This window comes from Ambystoma mexicanum, chromosome 1p (genome assembly GCF_040938575.1).
Source record: "Ambystoma mexicanum isolate Mex_15411 chromosome 1p, UKY_AmexF1_1, whole genome shotgun sequence".
In the NCBI taxonomy this organism is placed as follows: domain Eukaryota; kingdom Metazoa; phylum Chordata; class Amphibia; order Caudata; family Ambystomatidae; genus Ambystoma; species Ambystoma mexicanum.
In genome coordinates, this window is record NC_090921.1 from 966,516,654 (window position 1) to 966,534,736 (window position 18,083).

The window sequence follows — 18,083 nt, forward strand, 5'->3', positions numbered from 1 at the left end:
TTGGAGGCATGGGTCCCGTTGGAGGCACTACCAAGGAAAGCACGGTTGGCCAGAAGGTCGACACAAAAGAAGTGGGAGAAGAACGGAGAAAAGAAAGGGTCATCGACAAGCTGACCATAAATGCTCTGACGTACAAAACGGGTAAGCAGTACGAAAAGCATGTAAAAGATGTGTTGTTGGAAACAGGTGGAAAAAAGGTGGAAAAAATGTCAACGGAAAAAAATTGTGAATTTCTTGAAGGAGCATTTGCCAAAGGGAAAAAGAAAAGCTGGGCAGCAGCGCACCTGGCGGCGGTGGCATATACCACAAAAGTGGCGGGCATACCGGACCCGACCGACAGCGCTAAGATAAAATACGCTATGAGGGGATGGGCGAAGTTAGAGGGGAAGAAACCAGATAGCAGAAGGCCGGTAAATTTTGGGAAATTGATAATTCTGTTAAAAGTGCTGCAAGACACATGCAGCAGCACGTATGAAACCGCGCTGTTCAGGGTAGCATTTGCGCTAGCATACTATGGAGCTTTCAGAATAGGGGAACTGGTGGCCAGGAATACGGGGGCAGGAGACGGCCTGGCAAGGAAAGACGTTAATATGGGTATCAAGGGGTTGTCTATAATGCTAAGGAAATCTAAGACAGACCAAACGGGGAAGGGAAGAGCAATAGATCTCAATTGCATCAGAGAGAAGTACCACTGTCCCAGATGCATCACCCATGAATTTCTAGATCGGCGACCAGATGTCGACGGACAGTTATTAATTCATAGGGACGGCAGCGCACTCAGCAGGTACCAGTTTCAGGCAGTGTTGAAACAGGCGGTGTCGAAAGCAGGATGGGATCCAGCCGAATTTGCGACACACTCTTTCAGGATAGGGGCAGCAACCTCTGCATGGGAGGGAGGCCTGGGAGCAAAGGGGGTGAGAAGAATTGGGGGATGGAAGTCGCAATGTTTTAAAAAAATACATAAGGGAAGAACTGATATGACACTTATCTCCCCTGTTTCCACAGAGGCCGGACCATACAAATCGGCATGGATAGTGGGGCACTCTTTCGTGACCCGGGCGGGCAGATGGCTGGAAGAGGTGAAGCAAGAACTACATTTCAGGAACACAATTACGTCCTGGTGGGGCCTCCCGGGGATGCACTGGGAGGGCATCCACGACAGGCTGTCGGACCTGATAGGTTTCAGGGACCACCCCCACGAGTACTTGGTTATACATCTCGGGGGAACTACCTGGTGAGCACAAACAGGGGTAAATTACAAATGAACATCTGCGAGTCGCTGTATAGCATAGCCCGCAGCTGGTGGAAAACCGAGATTTTTATGTCAGAGATAATACCAAGAAGGGTCTGGTATGGGGCACAGAAGAGGCACACAATTGAAATAGACAGCAAGAAACTAAATAAATCAGTAGAAAAGTACTGCAAGAGCACAGGGCTGCATTTCATAAGACATGGCTTACACCAGAACAATTCGGACATGTTTCACCAGGATGGGGTGCACCTATCAAGGAAAGGGATGGGGGTTTTTTCCAACAACATTTTTAGGGCACTCCAACAACGGGGTTGTAGGTAAGGTGCTTTCGGGGGGACCTGAACGGGCGTAAGGAACACCCGCTCAGGTGTGGCGGCATGTGCCCAGGAACGAAGGCCCAGGGATAACAAGGACTCAGGAGGAGCCTTGGGCAACTTCGGGACTGGACACAATGTGCCCAAAAGCATATGGCAGTGTAATTATTTTGTTGTGTTGTCTTTTCTGTAAGAAAATAAAATGCCTACGGCCTACAACTTTTCCATACACATAAGTTGTCTGTGATTTATTACTTAGGTAGGGATCTGGTAAGAGAAGTAAAGTGAACCCACACTACTCAGCCTATGACCCAGGCTCCGGGCCGCATGAAATGCGGGACGATAGAGGGTCTGGGAGTTTAGGCGCGGGGTGAGGGAAAACGGCGTGAAAGCGTAGGGAGGGGCGTCCGAACGGCGCCACAAGAAACAAAAGCCCAGGAAGGGCAGGAAACAGCACCTGGGAAGGTGCAAAATGTAACAGCAAGGGGTCAGGGGGGTAACCCGGCCGCCCCCAGGAAGGAACAAAGGGCCAGGGGGGTATAAGTAAGCCTGAAAAAGGAGAGGCGGCACAAACCAGGTAAGAGCTCACCTCTCTCGGGTAGGCTCTTAGTACCTGGAGAAGGAGAAGGAAAAAGGTTTGCCACCCAACCCACCCTACAATAATAACGGAAGAAGAAGGGTGCAGGCAGGAGCAGGTACGCCGAGTACTCTCTCGGTACACGGTCCAAGAAAGAAGGAGCAAGCGGAAGTAAAAACGCTGAGTACTCTTTCGGTACACGGTCCAAGAAAAGAAGGAGCAGGCAGAAGAAGGAACTCCGAGTACTCTTTCGGTACATGGTCCAAGACACGTCGTAGGCGGCATGTGCCCAGGAACGAAGGCTCAGGGATAACAAGGACTCAGGAGGAGCCTTGGGCAACTACGGAACTGGACACAATGTGCCCAAAAGCATATGGCAGTGTAATTATTTTGTTGTGTTGTCTTTTCTGTAAGAAAATAAAATGCCTACGGCCTACAACTTTTCCATACACATAAGTTGTCTGTGACTTATTACTTAGGTAGGGATGAGGTAAGAGAAGCAAAGTGAACCCACACTACTCAGCCTAGGACTGATGAAGGCCACGCTGTCCAAAATATCAGAAAGTAAACAGAAAATGCTTCCTCTTTGTGTGTCTGTGAGCCCCCTTACCTCTTAAAAAATGTGATACAAAATATGCTTTGTATGAATACGCTGCACAAACCCTTCTCGTGTAATGTTGTCGAGCAGCACTAAGATGAGACATGACAGTACCCTAAATCACTGAGTGCTTTCCTCACTTGGCAGGAAAACACACAACCAGTTTTCGTTCATTTTTAATACTGCTTTAATATTTATGATGCACCATTGCAGGCTTTTTGGCTGCTAACCCTTTCCAAATCATTCATCATTCATAATCTGAAAGCCGCAGTTCTTTCTTTGCCTGCTGACAAGCAACCATTTAATTTTTGGATGGATGTACTTGAAGGAGTGCCCAGGAAAACACTGAGAGGAAACCATTCTGATCAAAGCAGCGAGTGTGATGTGAGGTCAAGCAATAGGACTGCGAAGTGTTGTTCTTCCTCACTTGTTTGAGAACACTGTAGAGCGCAGATGCCTATGCAGAATTTCACCATGTTACTGGCTCTTCATTCTTGACACGGGTAACTGCCATGGGCGATACTGGGAGACTGAATACTCAATGAACAGATACTTCAGTGCCTCCACACCCTCCATGTGTGTGTGGACACGGAACAGTTCATTGTTGTTTGTGCGCTTTGAATTGCCTGACCTTAAAATGGTGGTTCAGACAATGCTGTAGTCCTACTTTTGCTCTCACTACTTTCCCTGGCAGGATGTCTATAAGCAATGGCTTTCTTTCCATTGCATTTTCTAGAACAATGTTTCGAGCCTATGAAATGTGGAATAAACCAATGGAGGAAGGAAAAGGCGAAAAAGGTAATAACATTAAATCTAAACTATGGCGTAACGACCAACGCCAAAATCCCTCTAGGAAGTCTCTGCCGTGGTTCTGAGAAAAGAATTCCAGCCGAGAGCAAACACACTCTGTAGCCAGACCTCAAAGGGGTTTATAGGTTAGTTCTGGCGATGTGGAAGTTGCACAGTTTTGCTATCTACATATATAAACGATGTGATACCCTGGGGTTTGGGCGTTCTATAAATGTCATCAATAAAAATAGAAATGTTGTGCCAGACCACTACATCATGATCCTGAGGCACTGACTCTCGCACACACCCTTCATGTAAGGGTATGACAAACGGGTAACTGGCTGAGGGGCATATCAGGCTACTTGTGAAAAGCTGTATCAGGCCACAATACCACAGTCAGTCACCAGTATGAAAATAAGACTGGCTGGGAATCCAGGACCTTACAGAAAAGCTGCTCCAGTCTGAAGGACCAGTAGGTGGTGTTGGTGGCAAGCACCAATAGGGCAGCTCTGGTGCTCGCAAATACCAGACACCAGTGTTAGCCTTTGTGGACTAGCGATGGCAACCATGGTATTACAGAGAGGTTTCTAAGCGCGGACTTGAGGATCGAACCTGTGCTACTCCGAGTCGTCTTGTTACCAAGGCAAGCACGTTTCCCCTGAGCTATCCTCTCGAGACAAGAGGAAAAGCACAAAGTTGTCATAGCGACACCGGTATTTCGGGCTGGATGGGATGACTGGATGGAAAGCCGAGTCAGGCTAAAATATCAGGAGCTTGTATGTGGAGATGGAGGAAAGTAGTGCTGCCGGCCAACATCAATCACTTGGGTGTGGAGCTACGCAGCTCTAGTTCCAAGGTTCGGTTTCTCAATTCCCATCAGTAGCCATGCTATTGAACGGGCGTCGATGTGAAGGGGGACACCGGTCTACGCGCAGCTGTGCCAACATCTTCCCTCTTAGAGAAGGGGTCAGAGTCACAGGCATCACAGGAGACTACTAGAGCAGCCACCTTCCCATCTCCATCCATTATCGTCATGGTTAATATGATCACCCAAGGCGCTGTGTTGCCCGCTCTCATGCAAGGGAGAACGCCTACAAATCAAACTTTCCAGCCGCAAAATGTGAGCTACATCTGCATAAACATCCAAAAGCAACACTCGGGCGACTAAACCGCAGACAAGCAGACACACCTGAAGCTCAACCGTGGCTCAGAAGTCAAAGTTTGGGCACTGCCACCGCCAGAAAGCCGCTTCCATTGGCGGCGCTGCTTTACTGATGCTGGTGTGCAGTCATCTTCTGGCAGGCGAGGTCGGGCTCAGTTGCCACTTGCAGAGGAAATGCTGACCCCATCGAGGGTTATGTGCACAAGGTTAAGCCCTTCCGTCTGGCAGCATGGACTTCCGGGGAAGTGAGTGTGCTGCAGCCTCCAGCAAAGTCATCCCCATCACCCTCTTTGGGTGGTAAGGCCCGAACTCCGGACAGAGATTCAACTGGCAGAAAGCACTTGCTGCAAGGCGGCCTCTGTTACTTGCTGCATGTGCACCGTTATATGGCGTGCAGCTCAGTGACACCAGTAGCTGAGAACGGAGCTAAACAAAATATAGACGCAGGGTCCATTATCCCCAGATCTTCCGAGCCAGTAGCACACACCGCAGCCACCCTGATGCATGCCACAGACACCACCCTAAACACGCCTTGCTGCAGTGAGGGACGCTACACACCCACATAATAATGACGCTGATTCGCCGCGGTGAAGTGAGTGTGGAAAGGAAGGTTATCTCTTAGAAGCTGCCTCGGGGCAGCGCAATCAGCGCGGCGCAATAACCAATGAGGTAATAGACTCCATGCCTTGAGTTATGGGCTGCCTTCACTCATCCGGGGTCCAGCGAGCATGCCACAGATGGCTTCTCTGATAGGCCAACGCCTCACCAGACACACTAAGGCTACTTCGTCACCCAGTATCCAAGCAAAGACCTGCACCCTGTGACGCCACTCGCTGCCACGGCACGCACACCGTCGCCGATTCCCCATCACGCGCTCTTCTGCCTCGCTGTGTCGCTGGAATGTGCTGGATTACTAAACAGAGCTGGACTTACCCTTTACATTTTAGCGGTTTGTGCTTCCATTTGTTTTTCATGGTTATGTACATTCCAAAATGTTCGCCATTTAATGAGGCGTCTCGCTTTCCCGGTGACCTGTCTCCACCAGTGGGGATTTGCCTTTTACGGCACTATGTGTCCATGAGTCATCAGGCAGGACTGCCAGTGCTTGCTACTTTTCCACGTGTCTTTCTTCTTCTGCCGATTAACAACGGAAGGTCCAGCTCTGCTCAGGCTCTGTGCCTTAATACACAGATCTGGGAAAGCTCCCCTGCTAGTGCGTGGCTTCCTAAATAGTTCTGGGAAAGCTCCCCTGCTAGTGTGCGCCTTCCAAAATAGATCTGTAAAAGCTCCCCTGCTAGTGTACACCTTCCTAAATAGATCTGTAAAAGCTCCCCTGCTATTGTACGCCTTACTAAATAGATCTGGGAAAGCTCCCCTGCTAGTGTGCGCCTTCCTAAACAGATCTGTAAAAGCTCACCTGCTAGTGTACGCCTTCCTAAATAGATCTGGGAAAGTTCCAGTTCCCCTGCTAGTGTGCGCCTTCTTAAATAGATCTATGAAAGCTCCCCTGCTAAGTGTGCGCCTTCCTAAATAGATCTGGGAAAGCTCTGCCGCTAGTGTGCGCCTTCCTAAATAGTTCTGGGAAAGCTCCCCTGCTAGTGTGCGCCTCCCAAAATAGATCTGTAAAAGCTCCCCTGCTAGTGTACGCCTTCCTAAATAGATCTGGGAAAGCTCCCCTGCTAGTGTGCACCTTCCTAAATAGATCTGGGAAAGCTCCGCTGCTAGTGCGCGCCTTCCTAAACAGATCTGTGAAAGCTCCCCCGCTAGTACGCGCCTTCCTAAACAGATCTGTGAAAGCTCCCCTGCTAGTGCGCGCCTTTCTAAATAGATCTGGGAAAGCTCCCCCGCTAGTGTGCACCTTCCTAAATAGATCTGTGAAAGCTCCCCTGCTAGTGTGCACCTTCCTAAATAGATCTGTGAACGCTCCGCTGCTAGTGCGCGCCTTCCTAAATAGATCTGTGAAAGCTCCCCAGCGAATGCACGGCTTCCTAAATAGATCTGGGAAAGCTCTGCTGCTAGTGCGCGCCTTCCTAAATAGATCTGGGAAAGCTCCCCTGCTAGTGTGCCCCTTCCTAAATAGATCTGTGAACGCTCCGCTGCTAGTGCGCGGCTTCCTAAATAGATCTGTGAAAGCTCCCCAGCGAATGCACGGCTTCCTAAATAGATCTGGGAAAGCTCTGCTGCTAGTGTGCGCCTTCCTAAATAGATCTGTGAAAGCTCCCCAGCTAAGGTGCGCCTTCCTTTATAGATCTAGTGTTTCTTTGTTTTGTGTCTCTTTTTAAACTGTCTCCAAACCCCCCAGTTCTTCTCCTCGTTCCTCACTGTGCCAGAAAAGCAATGTTCCTTGCTGAAAGAGGTCTCAGAGTCACCACTCATTGAGGTCTCACTCACTACCCTGGGTGACCTCTGAGTTCACATCGCCTCAGCTCCAGTCCTCTAGCTTAGCCTCTGCACTGGAGGTTCCAGTCTCTGTTAGTGGGGTTGCCTGCAGCACCGCCCACCTGCGGAGCCAACGTCCTGCTGTCTTGGGAAAGGGGAAGGCCACACAGTTTAGCATTTGGGGTAGTGAGGATAGGCAGTCTAGAGTGACTCTTAGAAACGGCTGTGACGTGCTTTGATGGATGTCTGGAATGCGTGAGGTCAGAGCTTGAGGTCAGAGAGAATGTTGTGAGGTGAGAGTGACGATGTATGAGTGAGGGAATGCTTCTGGGCTAGGGTTCCAACCCAGGCAGTAGAAGATGTAGCCTGGGTGGTGGGAGCCAGTGGGTTCCTATTAAGCAACTTGATGCAAGAGCAAGAAAAGAACTTAATGAAGTAACTCACCCGAAGCATCACAAAGTGCCCTTTATAACAGAAACGTATTTCTTTCTCCCTCACCCATAGCCCCCACTAATGTCAAGTCTCCTCTCTGGAGGCTCAACCCAGCCCGCCTGAACCCACCCAGATTCCCAAACACAACACCTGTCAACAAATGTATTGGCAGTCATGGCATCCGAGTACCACTCACTACACCGCCTATGTGGGGGCTCGATATCACTTCCTGCTGGAAGCCTGGTGAGATAGGTCCTAACCTCAACTTTGCCAGGATTCCGGTGCACCCCGAATGATAAGGTTTCTAAAAGAACCTCCAGCACAGCTACTCCTTTTGGCCACAGGTGCTGAAGCCACACATGGCTGTAGGGCCTCTTCCTAGGGGAGATCTTAGCCGACAGCCACCGGATGCATTCAAACTATGAGGGAACATGGCAAAGGAAACCTGTGGATCTCTTTCAAATCACTGGTGCTCCAGCCTCACCAATAAAGAAATACAAGCCACCAAGACCAGAACAAGCCTGAATGCAATTATGCTCTGCTTCTCGAGGTTACTGCTGTATGAATGACCTTGATAAAAACTGCATCTCATTAATGCATTTTCAGCCAATAGTATGCCAGCAACCGAACGCTGCACTAGCTGCAACCAAGTTCCATTGTTTAAGATTTCTTATGCTACTAGTGTTAAGGCTCCCATCTTCCTAGCAACAAAGCAATACAGGCCTTCCTGCTGCCAGGTTGATAGGCAGAGTCACTGCTCCAATAAGGATTGTGGGCCACCGTAGATGGTCCAAAGGTGGTACTCAATCTAGTGGATGCGCTCCACCAGATGGATGACCTGCACAGCCAGATGAGCAAGCGCAGTAGGGCTGAGGGATTCCCTTTGGACCGAACGACTGGGAGGCTATCACCAGTTCCATCCTGACGGGGGCAGTAACTATGCTACTGCTGCCTGCTCCTCTGCTTAGGTGTGTCAGAGGGTAGGCGGGATGGTGTGGGAGTGGCCAAGAGGCAGAGCTACTGCCAGCAGGGATTGCAGTACTCAGCCGCTGAATTGTACAGGCCTGTAGACGAAGGAGGCTTCATCCTCCAACCGACAACCTCTAAATCCTGCCCCAGGGGTAAAATGTTGTGACTTATTCAATGGAAAGCTGGGTGATGCTGGTTGCTGATATTCAGTGGTAGGCATGTGATACGTGTATTATTATTATCGTTATTATTACTACTAATCATTTGGTTTAAAAATATTAATACAGGAAGCAATAAAAATAGCTTTGACATAAAAAGCACAAAAGATCATATTATGTAAAATAGGCAAAATAGTTCATAATTGAAGGAAATCATCTAACTAAAGCAATAACATGTCAAGAAATTGAGCCATTTTTTTCTCAATTAAGTTAGTCTTTTGATTGTTTATAGTGCAAGCTGGTGAGGACTTTCATCTCCACTGGAGAAAGACCATGTTGGTCTCTTTGCATGTTGCCTCCTTTCAAAGTGTTTAAACATGGGGGGGGGGGAATAGTGGGTCACTTCTTTGGGTACTTCCTTTGCTATTCATTGCAATCTAAAAAGTATATGAGTGTGACTTGAAGGAGGGAGTCACATGCATTGAATCACAAGGGACAACTGGCCAACCATTTTGAAATATTTCACTAAAAACACCAGTTACATGGGGCCTCATACCGAGGTTGGCGGTAAGGGGTTAACGGCGCTGGTAAGGGTGCCGTTAACCCCTTACCGCTGCATTATGAGGTCCTTTAGCGGGTCCCGCTAAGGGCGGCTGGTTTTAACAAGCGCCCTTAGTGGGAGCCGCAAAAGGACCAGGGAGCTAATAACGGGCCCGTTATTAACGGGCCCATTGTTAGCTCCCTCCCCATTACCATTGAGCGCAATGGGGGCTCAAATGGGATTGGGAATGGGTAAATTGAATGAGGAATTACCGGGTCCTCCAAGGTTGGAATGGCTTGGTAATTCCTCATCAAGGAACCCAGACCCGAGTTTGGAGGCAGCCATGCCGCAAATAGCGGCATGGCCACCTCCAAACTCGTAATGACCCCCAAGCTCTTTAGGGTGGTATACTCAGCCTTGAACATAGATAACCATCTTTTTCAGATCCTCTCTTTTGAGTTCAAATCCACTTCTGAAATGCTCGGCCTTCCCCAAGTGGGCTAAACCTGTCTCCCTTTACTCCACCGCACACACCCTGCCATCTTGTGGCCGTTTCAACCTGACACTCCGCCTCCCCCCACTCTGCCTCCCATACCGCCACACTTGTTTCTCCCCAACATTCTAACGCCCTACTCCCGAACTTCAAGGACATCATTTTAAAGATAATGATGGCCCTCTCAACGCAAAAGGGGTCACCTGGAAAGCCTTCAAGGTAGTGATGTGCGATAAGCGCACCCTCGGGTCACGGGGACTAGGAAATCTCGGCATGACCAACTCAGAAAACATGAGGCCGCGATTTGCTGCTTTCAATCTCCCATCACTCACAACAACAACAGCAGCAGACTAAATTACCCGACACCCCACAGACTTCATGTTCGTGCTCTGGACTTTTGCAGCGTTTCGAATATCAACATGGAGACGGTTTCATCGAATAGTGCCTGCGAGTCACAATACATATTTATTCCCAGAAAGTCGAAAGTACCATTTAGTGTTGTTAGAGAGCTTCACACAATACTAGTAAAGCTATACTAGGGGCACGGTAGATGCAGGGTCACTACCTGTACCCTCATAAGAAGCGTTGTCTCAACTAAGCTCCATTTCTCAGGGATACCAGGCACCATCTACCGAATAAGCACACACATAAAATGTAGTAGCACCCGGCCGGGGGGAGCCAGCCAATCAACTTCGCTCGGGCCGATAACTTGGGCTGCCGGGCCGTTATACCCCACTCCGGCCCCTGGCCAGTAGGTATGTTTATAGCTGATTGCGTTGCACCTTTAGTGGCGGCAGTCGGGACAGGGATGGTTGTGGACTGCTCTATGAGCCCCTTTGATGGGGCCTAGCTCCTGAATGCTGATGTTTGTTATAATGGCTTGGTCGACGCCAGGTGGCTGGGGAGGTTGAGAGGGAGAAAGGAAGCAGTGTTGACTCCTGGTCCTGGGGGCCCTCCCCCAAGGTTTGGGAGGCTAAGAAGGAAGTGTGGCCTTGAGCAGTCCCCTTTGTGGGGAAAGAGATGACCCAGCAGGAAGCCTCAGGACCTAACCGCGGGACCCAAGCATAAATTGTCCTGGGCTGCACAGACTTATAAGAGTTATCAGTCATTCTCACCAGTATCAAATACAGGAGGACCTACAGAAACATTGATGACTGGCTGCATTGTACGTAAATATCAATACATTACATTGGGACAAAAGAACTAAGACGCTACAAAGGCTTTCAGCGATGCTCTCATCAAAGCGGGGAGGGTACCGGTGACCTACAGTGGCATATTCTCACCATATAATTCCCAAACTTCCACTCTCAAAGCACACACATGGAAGTACTACAACAATGTTTAAATAACTGTTACAATGTATTAAATGGGTTGTCTGGCAGTGGCAGAGCTCTACTCGGTCCATGTTCCAAATGGTACAGTCGCCCTTCACCACCTGGTTCCCATCTTGCTCACTTATTACATAAAACATTATAAAGCACCGTGCAAAGTGTCCTTGTGCACCGCCTTTCTGATTCAAGTGCTTGCTTCTCTTTTCAACAAATACATGAACTCAAATCCCATCTCCAAAGGATGGGCGGTTGGTAGAGAAGCAACACATCTTCTTCGTCCTGAAGTAAGAGCAACACTGATCCGCGTGATCAATGTTCTCCCTATTCAGGGGAAGCTCTAAAATCGGGATCAATCACCCCTGCCTGCATTAATACATTGCCCCGCAGAGTTAAGGAGGGGTGTGGGGGGTAGAAATGCTTCCATTTCTTTATCACAGGACAGGAGGATGGGGGAGGGTGGCAAGTGGGATATTTTCTACTGCTCTCCTCTGTGCGGGAGAGATTGGGATATCTTCTACTACACTCTCCTATATTAGGAGCAGGTTAAATTCCAGTACTCCCTCCTAGTCAAGGAGCAGGAAGGCTTCCATTACTCTCTTTGGGGTGAAAGGGTAGGCTGGCTTCCTAACACCCCTCCCAACCCCCCCTGCACATGAGAGATGAGGATGTCTTCTACTACTGTCTCCTGGTGAAAAAGCAATATGGCTCCCTTTAATCTCCCCTGAGTAGAGAAAGGGTAGCATGGCTTGTGGGGGAAGCAGGGGAGGCTACCAATGTTATCTTCTTGGCAGCAGAAAATAGGACAGCTTCTCAAGCTGGGGTAGGGAAGACTGCAAATAAATCCATTGTTTTGAACAACTCCGCCGCTCGGAGTGCGGATGGCCTCCCAGGGGTCTCCTGTGGGGTGAATGCAGTGGTGGTCTTGCAGTCTGGCTGCTCGGCCCTCTGAACCATCGGCTCTCTGTGCACTTTGATGTGGATTTGACCAGCCCAGGTTTGGACTTGCGTTATCACCATATTTGTAGCCCATTTATTTTTTCAACATCTACAACCCTGGGTTTGTAGCTGGTGGTTTTCACTGTTTTACTTGGCTTCCTTCCAATGTTCTTTCTGGGTTTAGTCTGCCTTTTGTCTTGCAACTTTTTCATTGCATTGCTTAACTTCCCCTTGACTGTCTTATGGACCTTCCACTCAATGTCTTTCTTGTTTGCAGTCTTTTGTTCTTCTCTCCCTGTTCCTTGTTTTCTTCTAGTTTTGACTGTCATCATTACTTCCAATGTACCAATTCATTTATTTTGAAAAGCGCCTTGGCGTAAGGCGCTATAGAAGAAAAATAAACAAATAAACTGCCCCTGGCCACTATGCACCTTGCCCATTCGAATGCCACGACCAATATGTAATTCTGTGCCATGCTGACATATTTCAAAGCCAGAAATAGTGTTTCATTCACCTTTTTCACATCAGCATCATCTCTGCTGAAAGTGACTTTCAGTGCTTTGACCCAACCTACAGGCAGCCTAAAGATTATAAAACAAACCTACGATATAACACTAACCTGGCTGCAATAAAGCACTCACTCGGTTTTCATTTCTATCTTTTATAAATTATCAAAGGTAACACCAATAATCTGCTTTGTAGCTATGGCAAAAAAAAAGGCAAACCTCACCAGGCATGCCATAACTATAGACACACGGTGCTTCCGTCCCCACGTGTGCAAAGAAAGGTCCCAGCAAAGATGCCAAACTCGCCGCTCTTAACCCTTTCACTACTGGGACTCCAATGCTTTCCTATGGAACTTAGAGCATGTATATCCGCAAGGATATTCATTCCCGAATAAAAATACCCCCTACCGCAGACCTGTCCTCACATTGCCTCACGAAGGCCCATTGCAATACGGATCATCGGAATCCAGAGGGTGCAGCCATCCACAGCTGTCACCTAAGAGTTGACAACTGTTCCAAGCTTACACAGGCCACTGTTTTTGCTGCATCGCTTTTATGATTGGTTCTTTATAACGCACTTAATACCGAAGAGGTTCCTAAACCCCGTTCCGGGATTCGAACCTGTGTTGCTCTAGTTTGAAGGCGAAGGTGGTGAAATGATGTTTGCTGCTTAAATGCAAATTATAGATGGACTTCAGATTGTCCCCACAGTCTCTGGAGGAAAGAATGTCAACTCAGTGCGCTGCACGCCTGAGGAGAACATTAGCGCCCGTCCTTCAACCAGCAGGCGGCATGCTAGACATGTTTTTAGAGAAACCCCGCCCCCCCCTCCCTCAGGTGTGGACAAACACCACGAAACAGCCAGAAACGACATCCCAGGAGAATAAGATGGCTGCCCTGCCACGTGCTCCGAGAGAAACCCAACAAAGCATGCCAGCAGGGAGGTCCACGGAGAAGTTTCCTTTGGAATGAGCACAGGGCTTCCTTACATCTGGCCACGGTCGACTTGAGCTGCTTTGCAGAATGGAACAATCGCAATCTCAGCCACAGTGGAAAACGCCCTCTATAAAGGATCGCACTCTGGAAAAAATCCAAAAATCAGACACAGGCACAGGATCCATGACCCCCCAACCCCTCCGTGCACGCCAGGCATCAATGTTAATTAGAGGCCAATCGCTGTTCTCCCCACGAGGGATTCAAACCCGTTTAACGCACTGCCTCCCCTGCACACGCACGTGCACATTCTCCCTGTTGTCTTTTAAGGCGAGCACAGCCCCACCCCCTCATTGCCCGAACCTTAGAATTCGAATTATCCATGCTGAATTAATTCCCCGTGGGTAGCCTGCTGTGCTGCCTCCAAGGTACCCCAGCCAGAACGGCGTGATTTGCCAGCGAGAGCCAGTCCCCCCTTTCTGCTCGGAGGAATCGAACAAGCAGCCAAAATGATCAAGGGTTTCTTAATCCGTTTGTAAAATCTGCCAATTTCGGTAGGTCTGGAGATGGGCAGAGTCAGTCGCCCAGGACTGCACACCGAGACCAAATGGGAAGGCGGAATTACAGCTCCACACTTCCAGTGTAAGCCCTTTTACTGGGGATCACAAGGCACCACCCTCCACACGCGCCCCTTGTATGTATGGGTGTATTGAGGGCGCGCTTCACGAGCACGTCTCCCGGGCGGCAGGAAAGAAACACATGGCAGCTTCACAATGGGTTCACCTGTGGAAGGGTGGGACAGGGAACACGTGACCAAAACACTCTAAGGCCGGGCGAAACCTCCTGTTTGCTTTTCTGTGGAATGTTTCTACTGGTGAAGAGACTGCCCAACAGCTCCAATTCCTCGAGTGTCAAGTGACGCCGCTTATTTATCATGATATGCGGTTACTCTGGTGCTTTATTCAGTCTCAAGAAAGAAAAAAGGTGACGTGTCCCCTCAGCAGAAAATGTGAACACACCCACGGCTTCTGCTTCAGAATTGATTTTAGGGCAAAGGGGATTCGGAGAAGTAAATAATACTGATTCGAAAATTCTCCCCTGAGTTCTAGCCACCAAGTTTACACATTGCCACACATGTCCCTTACCAAGTACATCCATGGAAGAGAAAACAGAAATGTTGCATCTGCTTGCCCTTTGATGCGGCATTCATTCTGCCAGCTCTCCTGCGTGCCATGCAAATACATGAATTCGCCAGGAAGGTGCGCTGGCACTCTTCAGTGGCTCCTGGAAGGCTGGCTCCTGTGTCTAAGTTGAGCCCAGACATGTGTGCAGCTTTTCACACCCAGCAATCCACACGTCTGAGTCTGCGCTGCTTTGGGGAAACAACACTGACTTGAGTTGTGCGTTCACAGTATGCCAGTGTTGCAACAAAAAAAAATGATATACAATTCTAAACTCCAAAGATGGAGGCGCCTGAAGGGCGGTCTCGTAATTTTCGAAAAGTACACACAAAGTAGCCCTGACGAGGATGAATTTGCCTCTTACAGCATTAATGTAAAATAGTTTGGTTTAGTGTGCATTCAAATACATTATGTATTCTTTTAACTTAATTTAAACACATGCCCAAATTGCGAAGCCATTTAACACAATCAAGAGGAAATCTCTGTAACATTTACCAATTAGCTTACTAAATTGTGTCAAAGCCTTTCTGTGAAACCGAGACGCACGTCCAGTTTTCCTGTAGAAAATGAAAGGTCTGCGCACCTGTTCTTTGCTAAATAGCCACCATTTGTGTTTTGAGGATGTTGTCGCCAAGGGATGCTGCACAAAAATCATACAACTAGTAAAGGAAGGGTTGAAAATACACATAACAGATATCTGCCTGTGTAGAGGGCTCTGCGTGGCTGTGCTCCCATCACTGCTCGCCAGCATCTCTATGCACAGCTCGGCGCCTTCCGCTGACGGGGAGCTACAAGGAGCGGGTCTGCATTTACCTGAGCTGTCTGTCCCCAGTGGCTCCGGCAGCAGGTGGTTGGATGCGCCCGGCCAGCGGTGCTTTCCTCCGGGGCTCGCTGGGAGTGTGTGTGCGTGCGGGCAGCGCGAGTCCCACGTCGCCGCACGGGGAAGCCTCTGGCTCGCTGGGTCTCTCCCTCGCTCCAGCACCTTCAGCTGCGAACAGCTCCCTGCGCCTGAGCCCGTCCCGCCTCCCTCCAGCCAGTGCCAGCTACACAGCCAGGCCCCAGGCCCCGCCCACGCTTCCCCCTCGCGCGCGCGCCACGAGAACCCGTGGAGGGAGCGCGCGCATCACCGCACCTGCCACACCCCCGGGTCCCCGGGCTGCGCGCGCACCTCATCGAACCCCGTCACCCTCACAGACCCAGCGGTACCCGATGGGGCTCTGACGGGGCAATTGCCAGCACGCGGCCGAACGTCGACATTTTCCCCAGAGGAGAACACATTCAAAATAAAGAGACTGATGCCACTCAAATGACAACCTTAATTGAATGGACGTTATCAACCACGCTCGGTGCACCGTAATACAAAAATGCATTCATTTGTATTAACGTGCACTACAGCTGTTCCTTACTGCGCTGTTTCGTTAATTTTTCCACAATGCTGAAAACTACATTTCAACCAGGGTTGGTGAGGATTTTCTATTGATAATATTTATTAATATTTTAAGGAGGCCGCCGTTTTCATCCTTGCAAGGTATTCCATCGAGCACCACCAGCCATGTCCTACTTCTGTTTTTATGAATCATAAGGCTCACCCACAGAGTTATAATAAAGAGCTAGAGTGCCAACATTCTATGCCTGCTCACAGCACAAAATGAGGCACCAATGGACGCCATGTTGGATTAGGAGCTGTGGCACCCCCAGCACTACCACTCGGCAGCACCCCTACTGCCTTACATAAATGCATAAATACCATGACTTAAAAAAAACAGAAATCTAGTATACTTTTTGAGTCAGTGAACGTTTCATAAAATTGTAAAAGACAATACAATAATTCAAAGATTCCTCAGTTTAGTGTAGCAGCTCCATTTCCACTCCTGTGCCCCCAAGGTATGCTGCAGGGTTCTTGTTTTCCTGTTTCCTCTTACTAGTTGCAGCTTCATACTTCTTAAGATTTTCAAATTTAAAAATAGGAAACCCCTGTTGCCTGGCCCTGCACACCGACCCCTCCCCCACCAAATTGTCCTTAATCTTCTATTTTAAACCTTCTTTCAGATACTTAATTGGTATCTGATTGTATTTGTTACTGGTACCTAGTTCCTAAATAATAGCCTTTTGGCAGAATATAGTCCTAAGCAATATTCGAAAAAGCCCTTCGTGGTTGATCCCAATTGGACCATAGAGATCAAGCGATAAACACTGAATTGGGAACTAGACCCAAGACTATTTACCTTGAAAACGACCCAGTGTCGAAGCATATGTCGTCAGTCAGAAGAGAATTAATACAGAGCACAACGAAACTGGACTTTGTTAACTTATGGACTGTATAAAAAGTATCTTCCAGTTATAGTGCGACTCACCGACACAACACAATTACCTATCTTTTATCGGGAGAGGTATAGGGTAATACCTGCCAGTGCTGGAGACACAGCAAGACAACCCAGAATACCAACAGCCTTAGTGCATCAACCAACGGTCAAACCCTATTGCATCTTCTTTTCCTCTCCTAATGTCTACTGCTTGAACATGGCCAGCAACCTCACAATATTAGGTCATGCGGAGCATGGCTGCTACTAAACAGGACTTCCATAAATGCTGGCATGCCCATCTCTTTTGGGTGATCTTCAACCAGTCCTGTTTTTTTTCTTGCATTCTAGTACTTGTAGTTTTGTTTCTCCCCATTATAAATCCATAACTACATGCCCAGAATAACATGGGGCATTTTAGTATGTATGGACCTGTTAGCACTTCCTATCATCCAACAGGAAGATGTGTCATTGAAAGTGCACATGGGCTTGTAGAAGTGGGGAGGAGGGTAGAACATTCATGGGCAGAGGCAAACTGGAGCCGAGCTAGTGGATCTAGTTTTGTTCAAAAAGACAAACATGAGACAAGGTGGCAAAATACCCATACTTGAAGTAAGTGAGCGTGCACAACCTATGTTTAGTCCTTAAACTCTATGATTAGATAATTAAATAATTTTAATGGGGTGCAAACCCACTTGTGAGGTGCCTCCGTGAAATGGCACTACATGTGAACCAGAACGAGATCTTGGCCGTGAAGCCTGCGGTGTGGGCTGCACTCCCGAGAACCACAATCCTTCGGTATCAATTTTCTGTATTTATTTTCAAAAGAATGTATAACACAAGTTATGAGTTTTCATCAAAAATTCTAAATTTATTCCTTTTTTCTCATATTCAAAATGCTTCGATATACTGCTTGCAGATGCATCAGATATAAGGCCTATGCATTTCGTACTGACTTGTCCTTCCTCAGGGCCAGTAATTGGTATTATTTTTATACCAATATGTAATCTGTTCATCATGTATTCACATACCACTAACATTTTGTGCCATTAGGTACATGCCATTGATATTTTAAATGGGTGCAATCACATCCATCAAGTATGCACAATCAAAACATTCACAGTTGCCCCAGTATCATGTATACCCGTGTAATCACACACGAGCCATTCATTTGGAATCATTTGGTTACATTGTGTGTTTAATTAATAATGTTCATCATAAAAATTAGCAGG

General features: G+C 48.3%; 1 protein-coding gene across 4 annotated transcripts in view; it reads right to left on the reverse strand.

Annotated features, from left to right (window-relative positions):
• Nucleotides 1-15,607, reverse strand: part of SMPD3 (sphingomyelin phosphodiesterase 3) — a 1,269,436-nt gene extending 1,253,829 nt beyond the window's left edge. For all 4 annotated transcript variants that reach the window (XM_069653717.1, XM_069653704.1, XM_069653726.1 and 1 more), the window contains exon 1: nucleotides 15,365-15,607. The gene's annotated coding sequence lies outside the window, so the exon portion shown is untranslated. The remainder of the gene's footprint in view (nucleotides 1-15,364) is intronic.
• Nucleotides 15,608-18,083: the final 2,476 nt, after the last annotated feature.